Raw genomic sequence first — 18,864 nt, forward strand, 5'->3', positions numbered from 1 at the left:
GCAGTGCTCCGCATTAGCTCCCCAGTAGACAGCCAATCAGGAGAGCCTGTCAAACAGCCAATCAAAGGAAGGGAAGGTACGGAGAAGGAGATAGTAATGGCAGTTCCATGCAAGGAGAGGAAAACGTAAGTACCAGGGGGGGGAGGGGGTATTAACACATGGAGATGATGGGGTTGTTAGCAAACCATAGCAGGTAATCATTCCACTTAACACTGAGATAACCCAAGTTGCAACAATGATTGTATGTTCTGTGCATTCCAGCAGACATTCATAAGTACATAAGCATCACCATGCCGGGACAAACCAAGGGTCCATCAAGCCCAGCACCCTGTCTCCGACAGCGGCCAAAAGAACAAACAATTTGTCCCGCCTATCCCAGAAATAGTGGATTATTCCCACGTCCATTCAATAACATTCTATGGCTTTTTCCTCCAGGAAGCCGTCCGAACCTTTTTTAAAGTCTACTAAGTCAACCGCCTTAACCACTTTTTCCGGCAACGAATTCCAGAGTCTAACTACACGTTGAGTGAAGAAACATTTCTTCCGATTTGTTTGAAGTTTACTACACTGCAGTTTCATCGCATGCCCCCTTGTCCTAGTATTTTTGGAAAGCGTAAACAGATGCTCCACATCGACCCGTTCCACTCATTATCTTATAGACCTCTATCATATCTCCCCTCATCCACCTTTTCTCCAAGCTGAAGAGCCCCAGCCTCTTCAGCCTTTCCTCATAGGGAAGTCATCCCATCCCCCGTACCAGACAGTCCAGAACACAGCCGCGAGACTGATTTTGGGTAAGAATCGATTCGCACATGCTCAGTCTCTGCGCTACAACCTTCATTGGCTACCTGTACAGGAACATATCACCTTTAAAATCTGTGCTTTAACCCATAAAATTATCTATGGGCTTGCCCCGGACTACATGCTCAACTTGATTGATCTTCCACTCAGGAATTCTGTGCCTGCTGCCCGGTCATATCTTCAACTCCACTTTCCAAACTGCAAGGGCGTCAAATACAAGATGATTTTTTTCCTCTTCTTTCCGCTATTGCTACCCAAAAATGTGGAATGCTCTGCCGAGGCACCTCAAAATGCAAATGGACCACACCCTCTTCAAGAAATTACTGAAGACTTACTTCTTTGTTGCAACCTACTCTCCTTGTTCCCCTGCTGATTAATGTTCCCCTTTACGTTCCCCATCCTGCTTCATTTTCCACTTTAGTCAATGCTACCCTTATTTAACCTTTTTTTCGATTTATCTGTATCTTCATAATTTGTAATTCCTCCTAATTTTCTGTAAGCCACATTGTACCTGCATGTGTGGTAAAATGTGGGATATAAATGAACCATAAATAAATAAAATAAATAAATCATCTTTGTCGCCCTTCTCTGCACCTTTTCTAATTCCACTATATCTTTTTTGAGGTGCGGCGACCAGAATTGAACACAATACTCGAGGTGCGGTCACACCATGGAGCGATACAACGGCAGAATAATATCCTCATTTTTGTTTTCCATCCCTTTCCTAATAATACCTAACATTCTATTTGCTTTCCTAGCCGCAGCAGCACATTGAGCAGAAGGTTTCATTGTATCATCAACGATGACACCTAGATCCCTTTCTTGGACCATGACTTCTAATGCTGAACCCTGCATGACGTAGTTATAGTTTGGGTTCCTCTTTCCCACATGCATCACTTTGCACTTGTTCACATTAAACGTCATCTGCCATTTAGATGCCCTGTCTTGTAAGGTCCTTTTGTAATTTTTCACAATCTTACCGCGATTTGATGACTTTGAATAACTTTGTGTCATCAGCAAATTTGATTACCTCACTAGTTACCCCCATCTCTAAGTCATTTATGAATATGTTAAAAAGCAAAGGTCCCAGCACAGATCCCTGAGGGACCCCACTAACTACCCTTCTCCATTGCGAATATTGACCTTTTAACCCTATTCTCTGTTTCCTATCTTTCAACCAGTTTTTAATCCACAGTAAGACAGTAAGAGGAGCTTCCCAGGAACGCCGGCGCGGACAAGATGGCCGGCATTCCGAATGACTGCCAGAGCAAGGTGCCGACCCTACCCCGAAGGCTGGAGGAGCCAGCGGATCGGGGAGAGAGGCGTCGACCTGGCCAGCATGGTCGACGCTCGCCTTCACTAAGGCGGAGCTGAGGAGTGGACCGATCGGGAGGAGCGCCGAACGGGAACAGGTGAGGGACGCGACACGTGCAAACCTAGGTCAGCTACATCTCAGAAGCTACAAACAGTGGCTACAATGAGGGCTACACAAGTTTTTCTGTTGTGATTGTGGGTTCAAGAATGCAGTGTCCAGAGCTTGACATAGGAATTGTGTTGTTATCATTATGTGGAGTTCATAACCATTATAGATCATGACCCGTATGACCTCACGTACTCCCAAGTGCTGGAATTATGGAGCTGGCTGCTAGCGTGCCCTAACCGATGGAATACACGTGTTCCTGCGGGGCATTAGCAGCCATAAAATGTGTGAAAGCTGTTATGTGTTCAAAAACACACATTACTCCAGAGACCTACTACAACGTACACCCTGACAATTGTGATGTGGTGTGACAGTGATTCAAGTGAGGGTAACGGTACAGAGCGTTTTGCTACAATTCTTAGCAGTGAGTTGAGAGACATTGTACCTTTCTAGATACACAGACCTGATGGGCCTCCCTGACTGGGGGCAGCCTAGGTTATGCTGTAACACCTTGCAGATGTCAATTAACACAAAAGTATCAATGTTCCCTTCCCTGGGCAGTGCTACAGTAAAGAAGCCCCCCCCCCCCCCCCCCCCAAATATGTACTGACTTCCTAGAGTACATCACAGGCCCTAATGTGAGCTACATTCCCAATGGAAGGTCACTTCTGATCACCTTCTCTTCTGTGGCTGACGTGACCCCTGCTGCAGCTATTTCTCTGGGGTGCCCAATGTCTTTTAGGTAATCAAGGAGGCTCTTTTAGAAAAGAGCAGTAGGGCTACCGGGTGGGTAAGAACATAAGAATAGCCATACTGGGTCAGACCAATGGTTCATCTAACCCAGTATCCTGCTTCCAGCAGTGACCAATCCAGGTCACAAGTACCTGGCAGAAACCCAATTAGTAACATAGTAACATACTAAATGACGGCAGATAAAGACCTGTACAGTCCATTCAGTCTGCCCAACAAGATAAACTCATTTTACATGGTGTGCGATACTTTATATGTATACCCAAATTTGATTTGTCCTTACCATTTTCAGGGCACAGACGTAGAAGTCTGCCCAGCACTGTTCTTGTACTAAAATTTCTGAAGCTAACGTCAAAGCCCCTTAAAATTTACAATCTAGCCCATCCGTATCTATTCAGTCACGATCAGGACACAGACCGTAGAAGTCTGCCCAGAACTGGTTTTGCTTCCCAATTACCAGTGTTGCCACCCAATCTCCGCTAAGATTCTTTGGATCCATTCCTTCTAAACAGGATTCCTTTGTATTTATCCCATGTATGTTTGAATTCCATTACTGTTTTCATTTCCATCACCTCCTGCGGGAGGGCATTCCATGTATCCACCACCCTCTCCAAGAAAAAATACGTCCTGACATTACTCCTGAGTCTACCCCTTCAACCTCAATTCATGTCCTCTGGTTCTACCGCCTTACTGTCACCGGAAAAGGTTTGTTTGCGGATTAATACCTTTCAAATATTTGAACGTCTGTATCATGTCACCCTGTTTCTCCTTTCCTCCACCTGAAGCTGAACATGTCCAAGACCGAGCTCCTCGTCTTTCCTCCTAAACCCACTTCTCCTCTTCCTCCACTCTCTATCTCTGTTGATAACACCCTCATCCTCCCCGTCCCATCTGCCCGCAACCTCGGAGTCATCTTCGACTCCTCCCTCTCCTTTTCTGTGCATATCCAACAGACTGCCAAGACCTGTCGCTTCTTCCTCTTCAACATCAGCAAAATTCGCCCTTTCCTCTCTGAGCATACCACCAGAACTCTCGTCCACGCTCTCATTACCTCTCGCCTTGATTACTGCAGCTTACTCCTCACCGGCCTCCCACTCGGCCATCTATCCCCCCTTCAATCCGTTCAGAACGCTGCTGCACGTCTTATATTCCGCCAAAACCGATATACTCATATCACCCCTCTCCTCAAATCACTTCATTGGCTTCCGATGAGATATCGCATACAATTCAAGCTCCTCCTCCTTACCTACAAATGCACTCAGTCTGCGGCTCCTCACTACCTCTCCACCCTCATCTCCCCCTATGTTCCCGCCCGCAACCTCCGCTCACAGGACAAAGCCCTTCTCTCAGTACCCTTCTCCACCACTGCCAACTCCAGGCTCCGCTCATTCTGCCTTGCCTCACCCTATGCCTGGAACAATCTTCCTTTACCCATACGCCATGCCCCCTCCCTACCCATCTTCAAATCTCTGCTTAAAACTCACCTCTTCAATGCTGCCTTCGGCGCCTAACCGCTCGAGAAATATAAAATGCCCAAATCTATCCACCCTATCAGATTAACTGTTCACTCGTCCTCTAGATTGTTCACTTGTCTTTAGATTGTTCTCTTGTCTTTTAGATTGTAAGCTCTTTGAGCAGGGACTGTCCTTCTATGTTTAAATTGTACAGTGCTGCGTAACCCTAGTAGCGCTTTAGAAATGTTTGTTAGTAGTAGTAGTAGTAGGTAAACATGTTCAGGTCAGCAAGCCTCTTCTCAAATGGTTTGAAACGCAAATCCAATACCATTTTTGTAGCTTTTCTTTGCTCTGCTTCCAGTCTTTTTAGATCTTTAGCAAGATACGGCCTCCAAAACTGAACACAATACTCCAAAAGGGGCCTCACCAACGACTTGTAGAGGGGCATCAACACCTCCTTTCTTCTGCTGGTTATACCCCTCTCTATGCAGTCTAGCATCCTTCTGGCCATGGCCGCCGCCTTGTCGCATTGTTTCTTCATCTTCATATCCTCAGACACCATCTCCTGAGTTGAGCTTACTAATCTCTACCCTCCTATCCAGTGTCTCTCCTTTGGGTTTCTATGCCCCAAGTGCATCACTCTGCACTTCTTGGCATTAAATTTTAACTCGTTTCAGGCAAGTGAGAGGCTTCCAAGGATAGATAATTAAACCAACAACGTTGGTGTACTCCGAAGTTCCCCAGCCTATAACATACCAACAAAAAAATCCAAACTCAATCACATAAATAACAATCAATCTTCATATAAATACGACTCTCATGAATCATACATTTTAACAGCTACTCACCAACGGGACAAATGTCCAGGCAGGGAATCCAAGCCCTGCCTCCAAGCTTCCAACTCATAAACCACATCGCAGGGCAATGAGCTAAATACCAAACAGTGAAGAGGAAACACCCTTAACTTAAAGGAACAGAATCTCAAATCCATTCAGTTTCCAGATTGAGCCCTCTAGGGGTCACAGTGTCCCACTGAAAGATATAACACTGCTCAACAGCCAACAACCCAGCAGTAATATCTCCTCCTCCTCCCCCTTCAGGGGTGGGCAACTGCACTAACACAACACATTTCAAATCCTCTAGAGTGTGTTTACATGAAGCCCAATGAGCTACTAAAGGGACATCCTTTTTACAGATTCTAAAATTACTGACGTGCTCTGCAAGTCTCTGCTTTAAACGTCAGTTAGTATGCTCAATGTAATATAAAGGGCAAGGGTACTTCCTATTGCATGTATATCCCCTACTAGAATTGAGATTAAATTTTAACTGCCAGACCTTCGACCATTCTTCTAATGTTTGGAGATCCCTTCTCATTGTTTCTACTCCCTCCAGGGTATCCACTCTATTGGCTATCTTCCTGTCATCAGCAAAAAAGGCAAACCTTTCTTCCAACCCTTCAGCAATATCTCTCACAAATATATTAAATAGAATTGGCCCCAGCACTGACCCCTGAGGAATTCAATTGCTCACCATTCTTTCCTCCGAGCAGATTCTATGTAACACCACCCTCTACCAGTTTCCTATCCAGTTCACCACTTTTGTTCCTAAGTTCAGCCTTCTCAGCTTATAAATAAATTTCTTTTTTTTTTTTTATTTGCATGAAGTCTTTATTGAACAGGACAACGGTACAATATTGCCTCATACATATCAAACAAAGTGAACTACCAATATTTTTAAACATGCAAATGTAAAATTCCTTATTCATTCCAATACGCCATCCAATAACATCATATTTGAACCTCTATAAACTTCAATGTTTTAAAGTACATTTTCTATAGTTTTACTTATCAATAAGACCTCCTTCCCCCCAACTACCCCCCCTCCCCTGCCACCCACACCCTCCCAATCATTACCATATCTTTTTTTTTTTTTTTATACAGTTAACAGGTTAGACCATTATGCTTAATCATTGGAAAACGGTTCCCAAAAGGATTGCCATCTATTTAGCTGGTGTTTTCATTTCAGCAAGCAACGCTCCATCTCACGATATATTCAGCTTATGAATGCCATTTTTGATTGAAGGGACCCCTGTCTGTTCCAATGAGATGCTATGACTATCTTTGCTGCCACTAATGCCTGCCGCCCAAGATCCGCTGATGCAGTTTTAAGCCCACCATCTTTGCAGTAAACAAGAAAAACTCAGGGGACCATGGAACTGCACATCCCACCCAATTCTGCAACCTGCTCTGAACTGATTTCCAGTATGCTCGTACTTTGATACAGCTCCACCACATGTGACCCATAGTCCCTGCTGACCACATCCTCTCCAGCACAAGCCCGATGTACCAGGAAAATGCGCCGGATTACGGTCCGGAGTAAGATACCACCGAAACAATACCTTCACCGCATTCTCCTTAAGGGGCACATGTACAGACACACCTATCGCCCCCCTTTCTATTCTCTCCCACTCGGTCCCCTCCAGGGCCACACCAGCTCCCGCTCCCAACTAGTCCTGTGTAGAGTATAACGAGCAACCTGCGCATTAATGCTTCTATATATACGGCCAATCAATCCCCTGGAAGAAACAGACTTAGCACAGATCTCTTCCAATTCTAATGTTTCCCGTTGAAAGACCTGACTGATCGCTTTTGTTGTAAGGAGATGTTTAAGTTGATGATATGCAAATTCATCTCCATCCCCGACAGTGTATCGGGCCTGCAGCGTCGTAAATGACAATATTGAATCCTTTTCTATTAATTGGCCCCAGGTCTTCAACCCCCCTTTATACCACCGTGTAAACGGTCCAACTTCAGTCCCAGGCAAGAACAATGGGTTGAATGCTATAGGTGACATCCTTGTAAGGACACATTGCCCCTTAGGAAATAGACTATCCCAGTAGTGAAAGGTGACACACATGGACGGACACACCCCCTCCCCTATCTCCCAAAACTCTTAGGCACCCACATAAGCGCCCCCAATGGCATCGATCCCAAGGAATGCTGTTCCATAAACAACCCACTGTCTATCAGGGTATTCCTGGTACCATTCAATAGCAGCCTTCCCCTGGGCAGCCCTATAATACCAGATAAGATTGGGGACACCCAATCCCCCTCTTTTCTTGATAGAGAAGCTTACGTGCTAAACGCGGACGCCTGCCTGCCCAGACAAAACGCATTATGGAATCCTGTAAGGAAGCAAGGAAACGCCTGGGCATCATCACAGGCAGCGCTTGAAACAAGTATAGCAACCTCGGCAGCACGTTCATTTTAACTATTGCTATCCGCCCAAACCAAGAAAATTCCTGATCCCCCCCATCTTTCCAGGTCTGCCTTTATCTTACTAACCAGTCCCATATAGTTAGCTGCGAATAGTTCAGAAAGATCAGATGGTATATTAACCCCCAGATATTTGATACGCTTAGATGCCCATCTGAAAGGAGTCGATGATTTCAGAGAGGCCACCACATTTGTCGGGAGCGTAACATTCAACGCTTCTGACTTGGTCATGTTGACCTTAAACCCCGACACAGCTGAATAGTCCTTCATAAGGTGCATTAAAGTAGGGAAAGCGGTCTCAGGGCGAGTAACATACAACAAATGTCGTCTGCAAAAGGGCCATCTTATGCATAGTGTCCGCTATTCGGGCCCCGAAATGCCCGGGTCTGCCCGCACTCTTGCCTGCAAATGGTTCAATGACCATAGCAAACAATAGCGGCGAGAGCGGGCACCCTTGTCTTGTCCCTCTGTGCAAAGTAAACAGGGCGGAGTTACTCCCATTCACTCTGACACACGCCCTAGGAGCTACATAAAATGCCTTAATCCACCGCCTAAATTGTCACCAAACCCATAACCTCCAATACCTATACATAAAAGGCCAGTGGACTCTATCGAAAGCCTTTTCAGCGTCTAGACTAAGAAGGCATAACGGCTTTTGGTTTCTCTTCGCAAAAAACATGAGGTCTAGAGTACGTCTAATATTGTCCATGGCCTTACGATGGGCCACAAATCCCACCTGATCTGGGTGAATGAGCGTCGGCATTATAGGTCCAAGTCTATTTGCCAGAACCTTGCCAGAATTTGACATCTGCATTCAGGACCGAAATTGGCCGATATGAACCACAATCCGCTGGGTCCTTGTCCGGCATGGGCACCACCGCGATCCATGCCTCCATCATTGAAAGGGGCAACACCCCTCCACCTCCCACCTGATTAAAGAGGTCTGCAAGCAACGGGGCCAGCTCAGGAGCAAACTTCTTATAAAATTCGTTGGGAAGCCCATCCAACCCAGGGGATTTATTTGCTGGTAGGCCTTTAATGGCCGTCTGTACCTCAAGTGACGTAACTGCCTCTTCAAGCAAATCCCTGTGACTACCTGCCAATGGAGATAGCGGACAATTTCTCCAGATATTCCTCAATATCCTCCTTAGTTGGATGGATCTCCTGGGCATATAGTGTTGTGTAAAATTCCGCAAAACGATTACGGATCTGCTCAGATGTAAATAACTCCGTATTGTGCTCGTCACGCATTTTCTGCACCGTTCTATCTACTTTTTGCCTGCGCAATTTTATTGCAAGAAGCCGACCTGCCTTATTAGAGAATTCGTAAGCTCCCGCCTTATATTTTGCCTGCAACATACTAAGTTGTTCTGAGTAAATAGAGTCCAACTTCATCCGTTCCCCACTCAATTGTTGCATAGTCTGGGGTGACTTGTCTACCTTATGCTGACCTTCAAGTTGACGTATGCGCTCCAGGCAGCGTGTTATTTGTTGCCTACGTATCTTTGCACGCTTACTAGCAATTTGCAAAAAGTAACCCCTGGAAACAGCTTTCAGAGCATCCCAAATAGTAGCAAGAGAGGGCCCTGAGTCTATATTGAGCTCCAGGTACTCTTGCAACATTGCTCGGTAACCCGCCTCCACCTCTGGCTCACACAGTAAACTGGTATTTAAGGTCCATCTCCTCTCTTTAGTTTCGGCTCTTATGGTTGGCAAGGTAACCCATATTGGAGCATGGTCTGAGATTGTTACGCTGCCCAGACCCGCTGATGGCCCCCTCTCTACCAATGCCACATCTACAAATATGTAATCTATGCGCGAGTATGAATCATGGACTCTGGAATGAAATGTGTAATCTTTATCCGCCATGTGTGTCAACCTCCACAAGTCTAGTGTCCCAGGAATGCACCATGGATTCTAAGGCTAGTGCCTCTTTCCTCCCTCCATCGATTTTAGGAGAACCAGATCGATCCAGGGCAGGGTTCATAACTGCATTGAAATCACCTCCTATTATTACGAACCCCGTACAAACCCTGCCAAGGAGTTCTTCACCTTTGCAAAAATTCTACCTGTCCAGAGTTAGGGGCATATACAGATGCTATCGTTAAGTCCACTTGCTTAATTTGAACATGCATAAAAATAAAGCGTCCTCCCGGATCTTTCTTAACTGCCATTACCTGTGCCCCAACTGATGAATGAATCATAATTGCCACACCACAAGTTTTGGAAGCTTCCGTGGAAGCACAATAGACCCCAGAGTAACCCGAGCAGGAGAGAAGCTTTTCATGTCTACGCTGAAGGTGTGTCTCCTGCAAAAGGACCATGTGTGGTTTGAGCTGCTGCAGCTCTTTATATACTTTCTGCCTTTTTTTGGGGCATATTAAGGCCCTTTACATTGTAAGACAATACTTTTAAGTCATTATTCATAAGTTAACTCAAAATGAACATGTTACCGAAATTTTTAGCTTTAACTATGCATTCCAAATAACTATATATTCAATCACTGTTTGTAGAACCGTCCTCCAGGTCATATCCCCATTGTCTCTAACCTTTTCCCCTAACAACAATTCATCCCCCTCCCCCCTCCCTACCCTTCTACTCCACCCTCTTCCCAACTCTAACCTCTCATGGAATACCCCAAACCCCTCCATTCCACCCCTCTCCCCCCTTCCAGCCATCCACCAGACAATGCCTGCCGGCACTGAATGGGATTTATAGGGAAAGTAATACACTGGCCCAACTAACCACCCCCCCCCCCCCGCATCAATCCTACACCCACATCCTCTTTTATCCAACGCACATGTTCCCAACTCATCCAACACCCATCCACCACAGCGTTAATAATTACCACTGGTGCAATGTCCAGAGTCCAAACTGCGTTACATGTCCCAAGGCTAGAATATTGCGCAAGTCCATTGCTACTCAAGCCAAATCAAGTCCCTCACTTCGAAGACTTCTGCCCCACTCGCTTCCACTTCTGGAGCTTTGCTTGTGTAACTGGTGCCAATCCCATCGGTGGCGTTGCCGTTGCAGTTAACCCAGCTTCATGAAGGCTCTGCCATGCTTCCTGGACTCGGCGAAACCGGAGCTGTTTGCCTCTGAGCTCGAAACACACCGCGAAGGGAAAGCTCCAGCGGTATGCAATCTTCTCTTTTTGGAAAATTTCAAGGACCGGCTTCATAGCCCTTCTTTGCGCCAGTGTATAATTCGATAGGTCCTGAAATACAGTGACCCTCGCCTCGTTGTACTCCAGAGTGTTATTTTTTCGGGCCTGCTGCCAAACTCGCTCCTTAAAAGGATAGGCGGTGAAGCGCACCACTATGTCTCGTGGTCTGTTACCCGGAGCCTTGCCCAAGGACCGATGCGCTCGTTCGATCTGTAGCTCATTAGGGACGACAGTTTCGCCCAAAATCTGCTCGCACAAAGTATGTATAATGATAGGGACATCTTCTCCGCCTCCACTCTCCGGTACTCCACGGAATCGCAGGTTATGCCTACGACCCCGATTTTCGAGGTCGTCTAGTTTATACTGTAGGTCCTCTGCTTGTTCCACCAAATGTGACATTCGCGATTCCATCGCCACTGCTGTTTCAGCCTGTTCCTCCACTCGTTCCTCTAGAACCTCCACGCGCCCACCCAGCTCTCTCAGGTCTAGGCTAATGGCGTCCACGTGCTCCAGGATCTCCAAACGCGAGGCCTTAATTTCCTCCCTAATCGCCTCAAGGCACTTCGTTAAGTCCTTTGGATGATTTTTCTTTTTTACAACTGTACTTTGACGATCAACGTGGGAGGATGCAGTATCGGAGTCGGACGATCTCCGCGTTTCTGGGGACTCGCGGCGGGAAAGGCCCTTCGCCAACTGTCGGGTGGAATGCCGCTCCCCCTCTCGCTGCTGCGACCCCGGTGTTTTGCTCATCTTGTTCAGCAGTATCTACACTACCTGCCGGTGAGTCAAACTGCAATTTTTATAGTGGATGGGCCTGGATGGTAGGTCTATGGTGCAAGACAGTGCAGGAGCCAGAAGTTCAGGCAGCCATCCAGCTCCGTGACGTCACTTCCCTCTCCAGCTTATAAATAAATTTCTGTGGGGGACCATATCAAAGGCTTTGCTGAAATCCAAGTAGATTACATCTAGCACACATCCTTCATCCAGGTTTCTCGTCACCCAGTCAAAGAAGTCAATAAGATTCATTTGGTAGGACTTTGGTAAAGCCATGTTGCCTCAGGTCCTGTAACCCGTTGGCTTCTAGAAAGTTAACTATCCTTTCTTTCAGCAGTGACTCCATTATTTTTCCTACCAGCATCATGAGACATACCTATCTCCACTTTTGTGGAGAGGGACCACATCCGCTCATCTCCAATACCGCATAACCTCTCCCGTCTCTAAAGATCTATTAAATAAATCTTTAAGAGATCCTGCCAGGACCTCTCTGAGCTCCCAGTATCCTGAGATGTATCCCTTCCGACCCCATAGTTTTGTCCACCTTCAGATTCTCAAGCTGGGATAAGCAGGATAAAATGTTTTGTACTTTTTTGGGACCTTGCCAGGTGACATGAATTGGCCACTGTTGGAAACAGGATGCAGGGCTTGATGGACTTTGGTCTGTCCCAGTATGGCAATACTTATGTACTTATATATAAACTCTTTCTTCCATGAACGGCGCAATATCCACTCCATTCCCAGATATTCCCTCGGCAGCCACCTGCAGTCCTTCTCCATGATTTTCCTCCATGAACACCAAAGAGAAGTAACTGCTTAGCACATTATCCTCATCACTCTCCACATAGCCATTCTCATTATCTTTCAGTCTTGCAATTCCATTCTTATCTTTTCTCCTTTCTACAATATATCTGAAAAATGTCTTGTCACCTCTCTTTACATCTTAGCCATTTTTTCTTCTACTTGTGCTTTCGCTAGCCATATTTCCCTCTTCGCTTCTTTGAGTTTAATCTGATAATCTTTTCCATGATCCTCTCGTTGTGCTCTTTTGTATTTCTTGGACAAAGCCTCTTTTGCTCTTATTTTTTCAGCTACTTGTTTGGAGAACCATATAGGCTTCCTGTTTCTCTTGTTTTTGTTTTCTTTCCTTGTGTAAAGATCAGTTGCAATATTTATAGCAGCCATTAGCTTTTCCACTTCTTCTATGGCTTCCCATGCCAACAGCTCTTTCTTCAGGTATTCCCCCATTTTATCAAAATCAGTATGGCTGAAATCCAGTACTTTGAGTTTTGTGCGTCCACCCACCTTTGCCCTTATATTAAACCATATTGTGTGATGATCACTATTACATAGGTGGGCACCCACCTGGATATTGGAAACACTCCCTCCATTCGTGAACACTTGATCCAGCTTCAACTCTTCTCTTGTGGGTTCCATCATTCGTCTGAGCAAGGCACTTTGACAGGTGTCTAGCACTAATATTGAAACTCATACCAGGAAACTGTTGCTACTAGGGGATTCCATCATCAGAGGCATTAACTTTGAAACGCAGTTCAAGGGGCCATGTAAAGTGAAATGCCTTCCAGGCTCCTCAGCTACCAGGAGTACCAAGCAAATAATCTCTATAATCAGAGAAAAAACTAAGGAAACAAACACTGATGTTGTTAGCCAAATGACTTGTCCAGTAATGCCCCACTTGCAGAACAGAGAGCTTTTCAGGAGCTTGGGGAGAGGTTAAAACCTTTGGTACAAACAATAGCTTTTTCTGAAGTACTACCTACCTTTGGAAAGGGAGAGAAAAGATTGCGAAGTACTGAAAATTTCAGTAGCTGGCTCAAAGCCTGGTGTCACAAAGAAGGTTTTAGGTACATAGGCGGATGGGGCAATACATGAAAAAACAAAAGTATATTGTAATGACGGGCTGCATCTCACTGTGGCAGGAAAAAAAGTCCTTGAGGAGAAATTTAGACAATATGCTTGTAGGCATTTAAACTAGATGGCGGGTGTGGCATATGGAGTCAGGTCACTTCAAGTGATCACCCCCAGCTAAAGCTAAAGACAAGATGTGGCACTAGAAAAGAAAGCAATGAAAACAACAATCTTAGTAAATCACTTCTTATCAACACAGCAGAAAGTGAGACTAAACAAAAAACTAAACAGAAGACAAAATGCCACTGAAACGTAGATGGAAAGCGATGACCACAAATGCTCACAGTCTAAGCAACAAAGTTCATGACCTGCAAGCCCTGATGTTAGAGACAAACTTAGACATTGTTGCAATCATGGTGATGGAGACATGTGTTACACTCCTACCTTGCTGCACCTGGCGGCGGCCATATTGAGAGGTTCAGCTGAGGGACGGCCATCTTGAGAGGCTCATCAATATCAGTTTCTGAAGGTCAGCCATCTTGAGAAGAGCATCTACATTAGTTCCTGAGGGGCAGCCATCTTGACAGGCTTATTCCTATGGGTGTGCCCAATGAGGTTCCTCACCTGTCAGCTGTGGCAGGGATCTCCTGATGAGAGGCCTATTTAAGAACAGAACACTGTCATCAGTTTCCTTCGGCTTCTACTTTGGTGGAGTTCGTGGTGTTTCCTGTTGTTTTGCAGATTTGATTATTGCCTGAATCCTGACCACCTCTTTGTTTGCTGCCTGCCTTGACCATTGTCTGAATCCTGACCACCTCTTTGTTTGCTGCCTGCCTCAACCATTGCCTGAATCCTGACCACCGCTTTGTTTGCTGCCTGCCTCAACCATTGCCTGAATTCTGACTACTTCTTTGTTTGCTGCCTGCCTTGACCATTGCCTGACTGGACCACCTCTTTGTTTGCTACCTGCCTCGACTCTTGCCTATCATCTGACCACTCCCGGTAGGAGTTTGGAAGTCCTGTTGGTCCCCGGGTCCTGGGGGCTCAACCCCTGGGGAAGGGGTAGCTCCAGGTGAAGTCTCAGGATTGTTCGGCCATCCTGCGAAGCTCAGGTCCGAGCTTGTCTCATCTGTGCTTCGCTGGGCACAGGGACTCACAGCATAACAGCAAGCCGAAGCCATGAGTTCGCCGGACAAGACTGACATGGCAGACCTAGCCCAGGTGCTATAGCAACAGCAGACCCAGATGAACCGAATCTCCAGTGTGTTACAGGATGTTTGCTCTCAGTTGGCTACCATTCAGAATTCTAGAGGTGCCGCTGCTCTGGCTCCCAGACTGGTTCTTCCGGCAGTTGGCCTGCGGCTCCCAGAGCTGCCTCGTTTCGATGGAACCCCTTTGATGTGCCAAGGGTTTATGTTTAAATCATGTTTATTCGAACAAAACACACAATAACAAAACTACTTTTGTTACAGAAAAGGAATTTTTACATTTCTTCCCTCCCCCCCTTCTATCCCCCCCTACTCCTCCCCTCATTCCCCCTCCCTTTTACTAATATCACATTATTCATACATTCAATAAATGACTTCGTGCTGATGGAGTTAACGTATTCCAAAGAGGTGCCCACAATTGCTGAAATTTTTCCCCCGCCTGTGATTCAAAGTCAACAATCCCCACCCTCTCTATCCGCATCGTTAACAACATTTTCAACCGCCACTGTTGGAGGGTGGGAGCGTTAGTAGACAACCACTCCGTTAGGATAATCTGCTTGCCAGCTATCACGGTTCTGGCTACGAATGCTGTAAAGCCCCTCGCCAAGGGCTGCCGCAGCTGGGGCTGGCCAAACAGTAGAGCCGGATCATAACTCCAACGCTGGTGCCAGATTGTGTTAACATAGTTTATAATGGCCTTCCAGAGTCCTTCTATGCTTTTGCATGTCCAAAACATGTGTCCTAAGTTGGCACCCTCTGTTCCACACTTCGGGCACTCCCCCCAGGACGACAGACCCATATAAACGCTCTTCTAGGGGGAATGTGCAGTCGAAAAACAAATTTATACTGTAATTCCCAATGTGTAGACTGGTATGTCACCCGTCTGAGTGATAATATGTGAGATCGCACCAACGCTGGTGCAACATCTGTCCCCAAGTCTGTTGTCCACTGCTGAGATAGGGTTTTATAATCCGGTTCTGGCAAAGTATCTTTTATGTGCCTGTGGTGATGGGAGAGTGGCACTCTCTGCTGGGCCTCTAGGGAGAAAGCCAACGCAAGTTCCTCCTGGACATCCTCCGCTAGGTGCTCCCAGGGCAGAGATGTCACATAATGTTTTAACTGCTCATAGTGATATCGTTCTCCATCAAGAAGGCCGTATTCTTTTTTCAGGGCCTCGAACGATTTCATGCGCCCCTCCCGGGTCAGCACTTGTAGCAGGTACTCCAATCCCCGCTTTTTCCATTTCCTAAATGTCCCATACATGCTGCCTGGTGCAAAGGCCGAGTTGTCACAAATGGGTAAGTATGGCGAAACCCTTGTTGAAAAACGGTGCATCTTACTAACCCATTTCCAGGTCGCTACTGCTGTTCTCATAATCAGGACTTGCTGCAGGACCTGCGGAATGGGCACTCCAGTCGAGTGCAAATAGTTGCTGAAATGGGTCCCCAAAGTAAAACTCAGTTCCACAGAGGTATCTGAAAAGTCACTTATTCCTCGGAACCAATCGTTTATATGTCTCATTCCACAGGCCACATTAAAGTACCGCACACTCAGCAGTCCTAATCCTCCATATTCCGCTGGTATGCATAGTACCCTCACCGGCAGTCGAGCTCTTTTACCCCGCCAGAGGTAGTGTTGAATCATTCTGTCCAACTCTTTCTCGTCTTTCTTGTTCAGGTACAACGGCATAGTTTGTAGGACGTATAACCACTTCGGGGCAATGATCATGTTGTATAAGGCTATTCGGCCCAACAAAGAGAGAGGCAATGCCGTCCATGCTTGTAGGCTATTTCTTGTATCCGTTAGCAGTCTTTGTATATTGAGATCATATAATTCCCTCATCTCTGCGGAAAACAGGACTCCCAAATATTTAAATTTACCTTGAGCTATCTGGAAAGGTATCTGCCCTCCCCTTGCTCCCCCCTCCCCTGCATGTCCTATCTGTAGTACCACCGATTTTGATAAATTTAACTTAAATCCTGATATATGTCCTTACTGCCTAATGTGTTCTAACAGGACCTCTGTAGATCTTTGTGGGTTGGTCAATGTTAGCAGCAAATCGTCCACATATGCCAGCACTTTTATTGACTGCTCCCCTACTTGGACCCCTTGTGAAAATGATGAGGCTATTGTGAAGAGGAAGCTCCCACCTCAGGATCCCAGGTCCCTCTTTCACTCAAGGTGAGCTGGCTCTCAGTATGCAGATTTTATGCAAATTAATCTACTACCCTTTTCTGCTCAGGGTGACCTGCTTCTCAAAAGGCAAACATAGTCAGATCTCACCAATCAGGCTATTTTCATACACATCTTTATTCCAGCCTCTGGGGCACACTTCTTTTAGCTTAAAACACTTTCACAAGCTTAAACAGTTCTTCCAGCTTAACCATTTCATTTCTTCCTACTCAGTGCAATCTTCCATTTTAAACATTTCTTCTTGCACAGTTCAATCCATAGATTTCTTCCCCCTGAGCCCTCTCACCCAGGCATTTGGGCTCAGTACTATCTCAGTCCCTGGACACACAGTCCCTCCTTGTAGCCCACAGCTCTAGACACCCAGTCTCTTCATCTTGGACACACAGTCCCTCTTCACTGTTCTAGGCACACAGTCTTTTCAGCTGGGACACACAGTACCTCTTCACTGCCCTAGACACACAGTCTTTTCAGCTGGGACACACAGTACCTCTTCACTGTTCTAGACACACAGTCTTTTCCTCAGTCCCTGCTTGAACACATAGTTCTTATTCTTGATACTCCAGGGCCTTCTTACCCCCAGCCAGCTTCCTTCTTGGGAACACACAGTTCTACCACCAGTCCAAAGGGCTCAGCCAGTACTTCACATGGGGACCTCCTGCTTCAGCTACCAGCCCTCTTCTTCCGCTGCTAGCTCTGCTCTCCCCCTCACCACTCAGGTGGGGTATTAAGTGTTTAATGGCCAAACAGGACCCAGCCCATAACCTGCTGCACCTGTTTCTATCCCCAGGACTCCCCTCGGTCCTAGCGACCTCCTGCTATACACCCCTTACTGGCTCCCTTTTGTAACTCACCCAGCCCTTCTCCCTGGACATTTTAGGGGGTACAGCGCCCTCTAGGGGCCTAACCAGGGTAGGACAGCCTCTTCCTTCTTACACCCTTCAACTGTTTGTTCTGCTTTCAGCGTGCGCAGCAGGGACTCCAATGCCAGGATGAACAGCAGGGGAGAGAGGGGGCAACCTTGCCTAGTGCCCCGCTCTATTCTAAATTCACTACCCCTCAGGCCATTTACCAGTACTCGCGCCGTGGGGTGACAGTAAAGAACTTTAATTATTTCTAGAAACTTACTAGTAAAACCCATATGTTCAAGCGCCTGAAACAGGTAACCCCATTGCACCCGATCAAACGTTTTTCAGCGTCTAAGCTGAGTACCCAAGTCGGCTCAGCTTTCTCTATGCATACTGCCATTGCCAAAAGTAATCTGCGAACATTTTGGGTAGTTTGTCGACCTCTCACAAATCCTACTTGCTCAGTACCTATTAAACGGGGTAGGCAGTCAGCCAGTCTCTCGGCCATCACTTTGGCCAGGAGTTTAGTATCTACGTTAAGAAGTGATATTGGCCTGTATGCATCTGCTCTATCTGGTGACCTGCCCGGCTTGGGAATTAATGTAATTAATGCCTGGTTTGCATATGGTGGGAACTGGCCCGCATCTATTACACCCTCATAATATTCCAACAAGGAAACCAACGCTTCCGGGGACAGCATTTTATAGTATTCCCCCGTGTAACCATCTGGGCCCGGGGCCGAACGGAGCTTTAACCCCTTAATCGCTCTTTTCAATTCCTCTAGGGTCAAAGGAGCATTTAATCCTTCTTGCTCCTCTTCGGTCAACCTATCCAGGCCAGCTTTCCTCAAATATTTCTCTGTTATTTGTACTTCACTTGCTGGCCCGGCTGCATATAGCTTGGCGTAGTACTCGTCAAATATCTGTGCAATCTCTTCTCTAGAATTAACCAATGACCCCGCCTGATTTTTTACCGCTACAATGGCCCTAGACCCCCCCCCCCCCCCAGTTCTTGATCACTCTTACCAACAAGGGACCTGCTTTATTCCCAAATCTACTTAATTTATATTTGTAATATATCGCAGACCGTGTCTCCCGTTCATGCAGAAG

The 18,864-nt window shown here is 46.4% G+C and overlaps 1 long non-coding RNA gene across 1 annotated transcript; it reads right to left on the reverse strand.

The window, feature by feature from the left end:
• Positions 1-2,832: 2,832 nt before the first annotated feature.
• On the reverse strand, positions 2,833-18,023 carry LOC115479605. The gene is made up of 3 exons (XR_003943725.1): positions 18,013-18,023; positions 5,472-5,475; positions 2,833-2,902 (listed from the first exon to the last, which is right to left on the reverse strand). It is a non-coding gene; the product is annotated as an uncharacterized LOC115479605 (long non-coding RNA).
• Positions 18,024-18,864: the final 841 nt, after the last annotated feature.

The sequence above is a fragment of the Microcaecilia unicolor genome, chromosome 11 (genome assembly GCF_901765095.1).
Source record: "Microcaecilia unicolor chromosome 11, aMicUni1.1, whole genome shotgun sequence".
NCBI classification, from domain to species: Eukaryota; Metazoa; Chordata; class Amphibia; order Gymnophiona; family Siphonopidae; genus Microcaecilia; species Microcaecilia unicolor.